Source organism: Macrobrachium nipponense, chromosome 21, assembly GCF_015104395.2.
Source record: "Macrobrachium nipponense isolate FS-2020 chromosome 21, ASM1510439v2, whole genome shotgun sequence".
NCBI lineage: Eukaryota > Metazoa > Arthropoda > Malacostraca > Decapoda > Palaemonidae > Macrobrachium > Macrobrachium nipponense.
The window spans coordinates 79,990,557-80,002,429 of record NC_087212.1 but is presented as its reverse complement, the minus strand read 5'-3'; the positions used below and the strand labels follow the sequence as shown (position 1 = coordinate 80,002,429).

Sequence of the window (11,873 nt, the reverse complement as noted above, 5' to 3'; positions counted from 1 at the left end):
TATGCTACTACCTTCTCTCTCCCTGCCTTACATATGTTTCTACTAGGAATTAAATTATACATTATTAAAATATAATATCTTAATATATGGAAATTTGAACACAATAATATACATTTCACAACATTATACAAAGTTTTTGAGGGGAATTAATTGTTTTACCAAAACCATAATTACATTACGAAACTCACATTATAAGAATATTATGTAGATGGGGTCTACAGGTAAGGTACAAATGGCTGCGAGTGGGGCTACTGGAATTGCTGTTGAAATTGAGATGTATAATTAGTTTGCTTCATGCAAAAGATGTTAGCTATCTTCGCTTGTCTTCCTCAGTGTGACTGTCCTTTCTTTATTGGGGGGGGAATGAATGGGAATGTGTTCCTTAATATATTTATTCTTGTACTTCAGTCTAAAAACTTTTCTCTACCCATAGATTTGGGTGCTTGGACCAAGACAGACTATTCTATAAATGCACTTTGTTTCTTCGCAAGTTTGTTCTATGTCTATTGGCACTCAGGAATTTTTATGAGTTTAATTTTGTGTATGGGCTGTAATCGACACTTTCACACCCACACTTCATGCCCACTTCGCACTCCCTCAATCTCGTGACTGATTTCCCTTACTCTTTTCTTCTCCGCTCTCTCCCTTTGGTTGAACCCTTTTCCTTTCGGATGTTATCTTCCTAGCACCAACTCTGGGATCTCGATTTTGACTCTGGATTTGGCATTTTCCGAAAGGATCCTTATGCTTGAGTGGTTATTGCCCTTTCTTTGAAACACCTCCTGATATCCTTCCTGTCGTAGTTGGTAAGCTTCTCATTGGGAAACGGCTCCTTCTTTCTTACTTTGATCCTTGAGGGCGTGTCTTTGGGTATTCTTGTTGGGTATGTGCCGAGGGCCTCCGTAGAACGTCCTTAGAAGTCTGGCACTCCTGACTGATAGGATTGGTTAAAACCCATAGGCTTATCTTATTAAGGGAGGAGTCTCGACTTCCTCTTTCAAACAAAGGAGCATTGAATTCTTTTACTAATGCTAGCCAGATGGCCTCTTCAGATGGCCTATCTGAAATTAATTCTTGGTATTTGGACGTGTCAGTAGAGGCGTAGCATCCATTAATTATCATGTAGTGGGGTGACATAGGTCTAGTGCACCTGTCACTGGGTATAGCTACACAAGTTCGGGGAGACTGGGCCTTCGTAAGTGAGCCTCGATTGTTAATACTGATGTGGGCATCGTCGTTTCTCCTCGAGTCGAGTCATTATCTGTAAGGCCATTATCGAACTAAAAAGTCCATATTCCGTCCTCTTTCAATCTTCGCCTTTTATTGTGCCTCTTCTATGTCTCTAAACGCTAATAATGCATTTTGATAACAATTTCCTTGATCTTATAACAGATATATTTATACATATACTCATACACACACACACACACACACACACACACACACACACACACACACCACACACATATATATATATATATATATATATATATATATATATATATATATATATATATATATATACACATATATATATGTCAGAAGGTGTTGAAGAAGACTGCACTAAACATATGTCACTATTCTCATTGCGACGTTTCGAGACCAATGTCTCATCATCCAGGCTAAAATAAAAGATAAAAAACTGATATACAATACAGCATTAGATTTTTTTTTGACAAAAAAAAAACACACAGACACACACATTGAATAAAGTAATACAAGGAAAGTCACAACATTGAAATACAAGATACTCTAAAAAATGAAATAAAATAAAGTGTAATGTATAAAACTTAATAAAAAGGCATTATTAAAATTAGGAATAGTTAAAAAAGACACCTTGTGTCAACGAAGTTAATGTCATGGATCTGTGGAGGAGGGTAGACAACAAATTTAATTTAAAATTGAAAAAACAAAAACTATAAAAGTTAAGAACAAGGCCTGTGAACGTTGCCTTTCGAAATATACCTGTGTGAAAACGGTCGTCGTCACGGATAACAATCGTACCTAAGAAAGGCAGTTTGTTATTGTTTTCCAATTCACACGTAAATTTAATGTTGGGATGTAAAGATTTGGCATGTTTCAAGAACGAGTGACAGTGCAAATGGTCCTTAAAAAGAACAAAAGTATATAGTTGTATGTCTAAGGAGGAATGTGATGATTATGATATTGTGAAAGAAACTGTTCTTAGTGCGTACAGGTTAGTACCGGAGGCGTACCGTAACAAATTTAGAAGTTTGAGGATGGACGAGAATATTATGTATGTAGAATACGGTAAGAAGTTAGAAGGGCTGTTTTTTGATTGGTTAACTTCTGCTAAAGTTGAGTATTTTGATGGATTGAAGAACTTAGTGTTGTTAGAAAACTTCAAAGATAACGTATCCCCTGATAATTAAACTTTAGATAGAAAATAGGTGAGAAGTATCTTTTGCAGGAGCAACTAGGTTAGCAGACGAATATAGTTTGACTCATAATCTAAGTGTCAGTAAGAAGCGAAATGATCCTTTGTCTGGTAGAGTACAAAGCAGTAAAGGTTTCAGTTCTAGTAAAAGGAATGCGAGAAAAAGTGACTATTCGTGTTATACATGCGGAAAACCTGGTCATACGTCTAAGGTTTGCAAGACTAGAGTGGCATCTAGTGGCTAAGAATTAACTTGTTTCCAATGTAATGGGAAAGGGCATTTAGCGAGAAATTGTGCAGTAGAAAGGAAGGACGGTAAGAAACCAGTGTCTCTAGTTAGCCTTTCGTCAAGTAGGAATGATGTGATGAGAGAAACTAGGAAATATTTTGGTGAATTTCTGTCAGAAGGTGTAGTTTCCTCTCTTGGAGGAGTAGATTCGAGAGAAGTAGTCTTGCTTCGAGACACTGAAGCTGCTGTCTCACTGATTAGGAGAGAGAGAGTGCCAAACAAGGCAGAAATCAATATGGAAGAAAAAGTAATGTTAGGTGGATTTCCTAACACGCGTTCTTTGTCCTTTGTTGAAGTTGAATATAGAAAGTCAGGTAGTGTCAGGAGAAGTGAAACTTGCAGTTGTTGACAGTTTGCCCGTTGATGGCATTAACATTATTGTCATTATTGTCGGTAATGACTGAGCTTTATCCAACAATGTGAATCCTGTTGTGAGTGAGATTCCAGTGCCGAAATGGTAGTAACTAGGTAAGGTTTAGATACAGACATAGACTACGGTCATAATTTGTTCGTGGATTCGAATGAGTGGAGTTCGTGGATTTGAACAAGAGTGAGTTTGTGGATTCGAATGAGTGTGATAGAGGTGGTGAGGTTGATCTTGGCGTGAGTGTGGTTGAGAGACCTGACTCTATTGGTGTTGACAGTGATAGCCAAGTAAAAGGTGTTGCTGTCGAGAGTAATGTTGTTGATGTCTTGGAATCATTTAATAGTTACGGTGATGAATTGAATAAGGATGAGCTAGTCAAGTTTTAGAGAGAGGATGAGACACTAACCCAAATTTTTGAGTGTGAACTGGATGATGATCTCGATAATGTCTGTAAAGAAACGTTTTGTTTAAAGGATGAAGTTTTGTGTCATTATGTTCGTTCTAAGTCAGGTAGTAAAGAGGAAATCACCAAACAATTAGTGGTTCCTAGGAAGCTTCGTGACCTAGTTTCGAAGTTAGCACATGATGAGCAAGGACATTTGGGAGTAAATAAAACTTTCAGGTGTATTAGTTGGGCTTACTTTTGGCCTAAAATGAAGAGTGATGTAAAGAGGTATGTGTTAAGCTGCCATGAATGCCAAATTGCAGGAAAACCGAATCAAGTAATTCCCAGAGCTCCTTTGTATAAAATTCCTTCAGTAGGCTAACCTTTTGAGAATGTAGTTATCGATGTGGTCGGCCCGTTGCCTAGAAGTAAGGGAGTACATATCTGCTAACAATCAATGACAGACTAACTAACTCACTATCCAGAGGCGATACCCGTAAGAAGCTGTAACGCAAGGACAGTAGTTAAACGATTGTTAGATTATTTTTCTAAGTTTGGTCTGCCTCGTACTATACAGAGTGATAATGGTATTAATTTTGTATCCAAATATTCCAGGGATAGAACGAAGAGTTAGGCATTAAACTCGTAACTTCCACACCTTATCACCCCGAATCACAAGGCATTGTGGAGCAGTTTCACCAAACGTTAAATAGTTGTGTAGTAATTTTGAATTTAGTCCTTTCGAGCTGGTTTTCTGTCACACCGCTAAATGTCCTTTGGAAATGTTGAAATATAATTTAATGGTTAAAGAGGGTAGAGAAGACTACATAACTATAAAAACAATTTAAGAGATGCTTGGCAAATAGCGAAGGAGAACGAGAGTGCTTGGCAACTAGCGAAGGAGAACGAGAGTGGAAGTCAAGGGGAGACTAAATGGAAACATGATCTTAGAGCTAAAGAAAGAAGTTTCTGTGTAGAAGATAAAGTTTTAGTATTAGTCCAGAAAGGTCCCACTTTATCTTATAAGTTCGAAGGTCCATTTTCAGTTTTAAAGAAGAGGGGAAATCTAGATTATGTAATCGATATGGGTAAGCGTAGAGCGAAGCGGATGCATGTAAACTTGCCTGTGTACGTAGTAACGGTATCACAGAGAGGAATTAGTTTTGAGGAAAATGCAAGAGGTGTTTTAGTATTTCCAAGTTTTTAATCAGAGTTCAGAAAAAGAAAAATTAAGAGGAAAGGGTAATGTTATAGCTGATAGCCTCTCTAGCGATTTTTCAGAATGAGTAGCCTGATGACCGTTTTCTATTTTTGCCATGAGTGGGTGAGTGAATGGAGAAGTGTGTGTGTGTTTACCTGGATTAAAGCTTTATGCAGAATTGTTCTCCTGATGTTTGGTTCTTGTTTCTCTTTAGAAAAAAAAATAAAATCAGTTGATTTCATTTTTTTTTCTTTTGGGGGAAAGTGTCATGGTAATCGCTTTATAGCAAAGATGGTAAGTTAAAAGAAAGGAAAACGCATCTTCTTCAAGAAGTTCTGCAGCAAGGAGGCATTCGCGCACGTGTTAGAGGCGCCTGTTCTCATGATTGTTCTAGAATCTCCCAGGTGTACTATGGAGCTCAACAGGCGCCGACATGTCATTAGAAACGCCGCGATTTATGATGTATCTGTTCGCCTAGATCCTTCTAAAATGTTCTTGTCGTCTCGGGAGTGTGTGACGTCCGCTGGTAGGCCCCGCCCCCAGATCGGCATATATATACGACTGACGAAGTAGGAGAGATCAGAGATCAGCAGAGATCATCAGTGAGAGATCATCAGAGAGAGATAAGCGAAGAAGGAAGAGACGAAGGATAAGAGAGGAAAAAGGCGCACGAGAGTTTCATCGGAATCGGGTCAAGTCGTCCAGTCAGAGAGAGAGATACAGATTTTCCAACGATGAGAAAGCCTTAAGAGAAGAAACGTCCTACAAGTTGGTTTTTAGGAGTAACCTGCCCTTCGAGTATCAAGAATAGACATTGTTTTCTGCAGTACGGAGTCAAGAAGACGTCTATAGTTATACAGTTCACCTTTGTGAAGTCGTCACTTCGAGCATTGATTTTCGATAGCAGCAAATCTGGCCACCAAGTATTTCATTGCCTCACTGTTTCCCCAATTAACGCATTGTAAGATTTATTTTTGTTATGTAAATAGGAGAAACCATTCTGCATTTATCTTTGTTAGTAAGCTTGTAAATAAACCTTTGTTGTGTTTGTTTCTTTCTATATTTGTATCCCCCGTTTCAACTGTTGGTGTTGAATCTTTTTTGTTTATTATAATATCGAACCTGTAGCAGACCTCAGTCTGTAACATGTGCCAAGCGAATACATTCGTGACAGTTATAATCACTGCCATGCACATAACTGTAGCTAGCAGTGCGTAGTAGCGTATTTCTTCATTAATTGCGAAAACAGGGTGGACTGGATCCATAGTACCTAGACATGCAATTGTTTTTTGGATGGAAGGGTTGTAAGTAAGGGAGGGAAGTGCTGCGATGTGGGTGGTCCCCTAAGTGTATATAGTTCTCAAAATACGTTTTCCCTCAGATGATGGTGGTCATTCCATAGATGATGTAGTTGGCCATGGTTCCTATGCAACCGTCTGCAGCAATGAAAAGGTGAGATTTCGCAGCTGTCCCGTCTGGGCAGGTAACCACAAACTTCTCCAATGAAAATCTCCGCCAGGTTCCATTGTTTAGCCTGTGAGCGAACTTAGACTTGTCATATGTGCACAAAAAATAAAAGCAGTTTATTTGCATATTGGACAAACATCCGTTGAGTGCTAGGTCTAACTTGAACGAACCTTTGTAAATATTCCGGAATTCAAAGGAGTCAGCCATGCAAACCTTTTTATCCATGGCTGTGTGGCAATTAACGAACGATTCCAGGTCTTTGACGACCATAAAAGTTTCCTTGTTAAGGGAAATTAATAGGTAGCCAGACAGATTCGAAATAACTGGTAATGAGCTATTTGCCATTTATGTGGGGAACGGTGTAACTTTATAGGATTCCCATGCATCAGAAGGACTAAAAGGGATATTAATCATGATTTTACACTGCTTTATGCTCACTGATATTAAAACTGTAATAGAATTCGATCTTATGTGATTCAATCAATGGAGTGTAACCGACTCTAGTACACACGTTCTCTATAATCTTTGTTAAATCTTTAATAGGTAACTAGTGCAGGGACAAAACACCTACAGTAGCAAGTGTGATAGCCTCCATGTAATCTTTGGATTTTTCAATGAAATGAGAAACTTTATTGTATATATGATCCATCTTTGTATTATAGTATGCTAATGGTGCGAGCAAAGATTTGAACGTCCTGAACGAGGTTTAAGTTACTTGAATGTTTGTTTACTATTGCAATGAGTTCGTTACTTGATTTAATTTGTTTATTAAGTTCAGAAAGAATTAATTCTTGTTCATGCTGTAACCCTTCTATTTTCTTATTCTGATCATTAATCTTAGGACAATTAGAGATACCCAAACATAATCTTGCAGCAGAACCAACCAAATTAAGTGCAGCAAAGATCATCGGGTTACGTCTTTCAACATTGATATGCGGCACTAACCACCTAAGGAGGTCGCAAACTAAGCATTCTGTCAGCAGTCTTATTCTGCAATTCATAGGATATTAACTCAGCAATACCCAAGGTAAGAGAGAGTGCTTGTTCGTTGCCTGGAGGAAAGTAGGTTTTGTGCAATTGCGTTAAGTATTCAGCAAAAAGAGTCAGCTCAGATTTCAAATTGATAACTTCATTCTCTTGTAAGAAAATAGCATCTGTTTCAAGTTCTAATATAAGGGTACTGGATGTAATGAAAAGATCGTCTCTCTCAATGATTGAGCTATGATTAAAACGGACGGAGTTTGTTTTGGAATTAATTCCATATGAGAAAAATGCCTGAACAATTAGTACAAAATATAACATGTTGGAGCCTACTAATAGCAAAGTATATGTAATTACACGTGTTTTAAAAATAACCAATCACATAAAATGAAATATGTTATGAAAGAGAAAAAGAAATTTTATATATACCGCAAAAGGGAAATTTTTTCATACAAACCCATAATGGATTAAACACTTACGTTTGCTCTACATAGATACTGTGCGAATGTCAGTAGGTTTGTTTACGTTCTGAACTTTCAGCCTATTTGCCACTAGAAGTTCGAGGATTATAAATGGGCCTTCGAATTTCGGCGTTAGTTTGTAGTTCAGACCATTGCATATGTACACTTGTATATATATTAAATTGCCTACTGCATATTGTTTTTTGTTTGTTTAGCAGTTTTGTTGCGATTATTCTTCATGATTATTTGAGTTTCTTCAAGGTTCTTACGAAGTGTTTTGAATCTGTTTACACTAGTATCCACAATATCCTTAAGAGGATCTGATAAATTGGTTGTGGGTGTGAGAATATGAAAAGGTGTCCTAGCGGGTGTGCTGTAGAGTGCTTCGTGTGGCAATATTTTGATAGAATGGTAATAACTGGGATTGATACAGCAGGGATGGCTATGTCCCAATTGGGTATCCCGTAGGATGTCTAACAGCTTTCGATTCACACGTCTTACTAAACCATTGGATTCGGGATGATAAAACATAGTATTGATTTTCTTTATGCCTAAGAATACACACAAGGAATTAAGAAAGAGATTGTTGAATTCTCCACCAGAGCCTGAGACTATCGTGTGTGGAATTCCATGCCTACAAATATAACTTTCATAGAACTTTATGGCACATTCAATAGCGGTATTGTTCTTTAAAGGTATTCTGTGTATCTGGTCAAGGAGTCAATTAACACTAAGAGGTGCTGGTTCCCTCTGTCATACTAGTGAAATCCTGTTAATAAATCTGAGTGTACCTGTTCAAAGGGATTGTTTGGCATGGGGTAAGTTCCAAGACTGACAGGTGTCTTAGTGTGGCCTTTGTGTTTGTGGCAAATGTTGCAAATGCTTATATATTTCCTAATATTAGTAGCCATCGTCGACCACTAGAATAGTGATTTGGCTGTTTGTGACATGATAGAAAACCTAGGATGACCATGTAAGGGATTGGAATGCAACCATTTTATGATGGTCGGTATAAGAGAGATTGGTACTACTACCTGATCGTTAGTCACCTGCGGCATACTTCTGGTTTTCCTAGTCACGGATCTGCACAGAATTTATCCTTGATTATGAAATTTTGTTGAGAATATTTTTTCATATTCCTTTTCTTTAGAATTTCTATTCAAAGCATTTATTATTTTACTTAACTGAGGGTCTTTCTGTTGTTCAGTGAGTACCAGTTCAGGGCTCCAACCCATGTCTTCAACGTTCTCGATCGTTTGGGTCAATGAATTCTCATGTTTGAACGCCATTTTAACAGTTTGTACGGGTGTGGCAATATCTTCTAATTCAGCTAATGGTTCTGGATATGTTGGTGCACGGTTGCAGGATAACGCGTCAGCGATGGTATTTGCTTTCCCAAGTAGATATCCTATCTTCGTGCCAAAGTCCTGAATGATCATATGCCATTGCATTCTTTTAGGGCTGTGGTTAAAGGCTTTGAAGAAGTCGGTGAGGGGCTTATGGTTGGTAAGGACCTTAACACGATAGCCGTAAATTATGAACCTGAAATGCACTAACGAACAATCAATAGCTTAGCCCTTCCTTGTCTATTAGTGCATATTTACCTTCAGAGGGCTTCAATTTACATGAATAAAAAGCTATTGCTGAAGTAGTACCCCTCCTACCCCCTGTTCCGAGGCGTCAGTTGTGATAAAGAATTCCTTACTGAAAACGGGAAATTTTAAGATGGGGAGGTGCTCAATTTTTCTTTTAAAGTATCGAACGCCTTTTGGTGCTTCTCCTCCCATATGAAATCTGCACCTTTCTTTGTAAGATCAGTTAAAGGAGCGGCAATTATTGAGTAGTTGTGCGCAAAGCGCCTATAATATCTGGAGACGCCTAAAAACTGTTGTACATCCTTAACATTAGTAGGAACGGGAAAATTGCTGAAGGCTGAAACTTTATCATGGACTACTTTAAAACCTTGATAGGATACTGCAAAGCCTTAATAGACAAGTACATGCTTGAAGAACTCGCACTTTGGGATTTTTACTCTTGAATTATGCTGTCTTAATCTCTGGAGAACTAATCAAGTTTACGCAAGTGCTCTTTTATGGTATTGGAAAAAATTACAAGATCGTCCATACAGGCGTGGAGAGCTACACCTAGCAGGTCACCAAACACTATATTAATCATTCGCATGAAGGTGATAAGGGCGCATCGTAAGCCAAAAGGCATACGTAAAAATTCATAATGTCCCCTTGTCGTGCTAAAAGCAGTGTAAGGTGTGCTTTCTTTATTTAAGGGTATCTGGTGAAAGCCTTTAAGTCCAACAAAGTGAAATATTTATTCTGAACTAACAGAGATAAGATTTTGTCGGTACATGGCACTGGGAAACGATCAGAAATAATTTCCTCATTTAGGTGACGGTAGTCTACACAAATTCGCCAAGTCCGATCCTTTTTTGGCACAACAATTAAAGGAAAGTTACAAGGGCTATTTGATTTTTTGATAACTCCTTCGTCTACCATTTTACCTACTTCTTCACTGATTTTGTTCTGAAATTTCATAGGAAGGTGGTACGATGGCAAGTAGATAACTTTATATTTTTTTTCCCTTAACCTTATATGTTGTTCAATTACGTCTGTTTTTCCTAGAGATCCCTCGCTAGTGGGAAAGACATCGTGATATTTGGATAAGAGCTCGAAAAATTTCTGTCTGATCCCTTTGTCCTGGATATCTGCATTTATTTTGGGTTGCGCAGGGTTAATTTTAGTGATGGTAAGAATTCGGTATTTGTAAGATTCAACGTCTATGACATGTTGATTCTGTTTGATTATTAAATCAGTATTCAGGTGGTTACAGATTTCAATATTGACCTGATGATGAGAGTCAACAATGTACAACGCTTGTGTTAAGGAAAGTCCATTAATTTTCTGAGTGCAGAAGGATTAAAATTTCTGATCATGAAAAAATTTTCCTACCAAGTATTGAAAGGTACGGGAATATTAGTTCGAGCGACTGCGAATAGATTGTCAGTGCGGGTTTATGAGAATTGTGTTGGGTGGCTTGAATGATATCATCGTTCATGAGACAGGTGATTGGTTCTTCAATGTAAGTTACTGTTTGAGTATCTGTCTCAATTTGGTCCAAAAGGGATTTTAATGTGTGTGATGATTGATAAAATTTCCTTTTGATAAACACGCCATTCTTTGCAGGAGTTACAACAATGTTTTGAATGCACATAGATGGATATCCTACAATTATAACTGGATACATATTAATGTGTTGTACTACTACAAAGGTGTCAGTAAGCATATGCTTACCCACACGATACTGCACCCGAGTCATACCCACGACGTTTAATTAATTATTTCCAATGCCCAATAAGATGACTTCAGATTTCTCAATAGGGAATTTGGAAAACAACAGGTGGTGAGTACGTAGGTCCATTATGTTACGTTGACTACTGGAGTAAAAAAAGTAACGTAAAGGGTTGATGTTCTAAATTGACTGCGTGCAAGGTGGGACGTAGCTCATCTGAACTAATGGTAACATGGATTCTGTGAAAATCTACGGGATCTGGCACTGACTTCTTGGGTGTGGTCATGTGGTTCGCAGGAAAATTCTGGACTTCGCACATGTCTTCTGGATGATTAAATTTATTATTTGGTTCAAAAGATTATGATATGGACGACCCAAAATCATTTTCCTCCCCTATGGAGTTATTTACGTTGTGCATGTTTTGCCATGGACACGGAAAATTTACCGTGTTTTGGTTATTTTGGGCTGAAGGACTTCTGACAACATTGCTGATATAAAGGTTAGATCGATAGGCCTGACAAAATTTTTGGTGGTTATCTAGGTACCGTTAACCCAACCTGACTGATTAAATTGATCTATGTATTCACTCGGACGGTCTGCGACCAGCACAGCCCTGTCTACTGGTTTAAGATTAGTCATGGAAATAACACTTCATCCAATGCCTTCTCACTACCGTAGATTGAACGTAATTTGACTTTAAATTCTTCCCACATGTTTTTCGGAAGCTGTAAGGAGGGAATTGCTATGCACTTTGCTTTCAAATGAGATTCTACTGATGAGATCCATGATTCAATCCCTTGTGTCAAAAAACCATTAACACACCCTTGGATGGTACTATAGTGGATCTCGTGTTAACTAAGGTCACAATAGGATTACTGGATGGGATAGATGCGGATGCCCCCACAGAAACGGTGGTAGCCATCTTTACCACAGATATCTTATGAACGGTACGACTGTTACCATTCCTATCAAAATATCTAAATGAATATACCCTACCACTGCGCAAACGTATATGCTAGAT

At 38.1% G+C, this 11,873-nt stretch overlaps 1 long non-coding RNA gene across 1 annotated transcript in view; it reads left to right on the top strand.

The window, feature by feature from the left end:
- Positions 1 to 6,018: 6,018 nt before the first annotated feature.
- LOC135198196 (uncharacterized) overlaps positions 6,019 to 11,873 on the top strand; it is an 82,199-nt gene continuing 76,344 nt past the window's right edge. The window contains exons 1-2 of the long non-coding RNA XR_010310747.1: positions 6,019 to 6,092; positions 6,949 to 7,134. This is a non-coding gene — a long non-coding RNA (uncharacterized LOC135198196). The remainder of the gene's footprint in view (positions 6,093 to 6,948; positions 7,135 to 11,873) is intronic.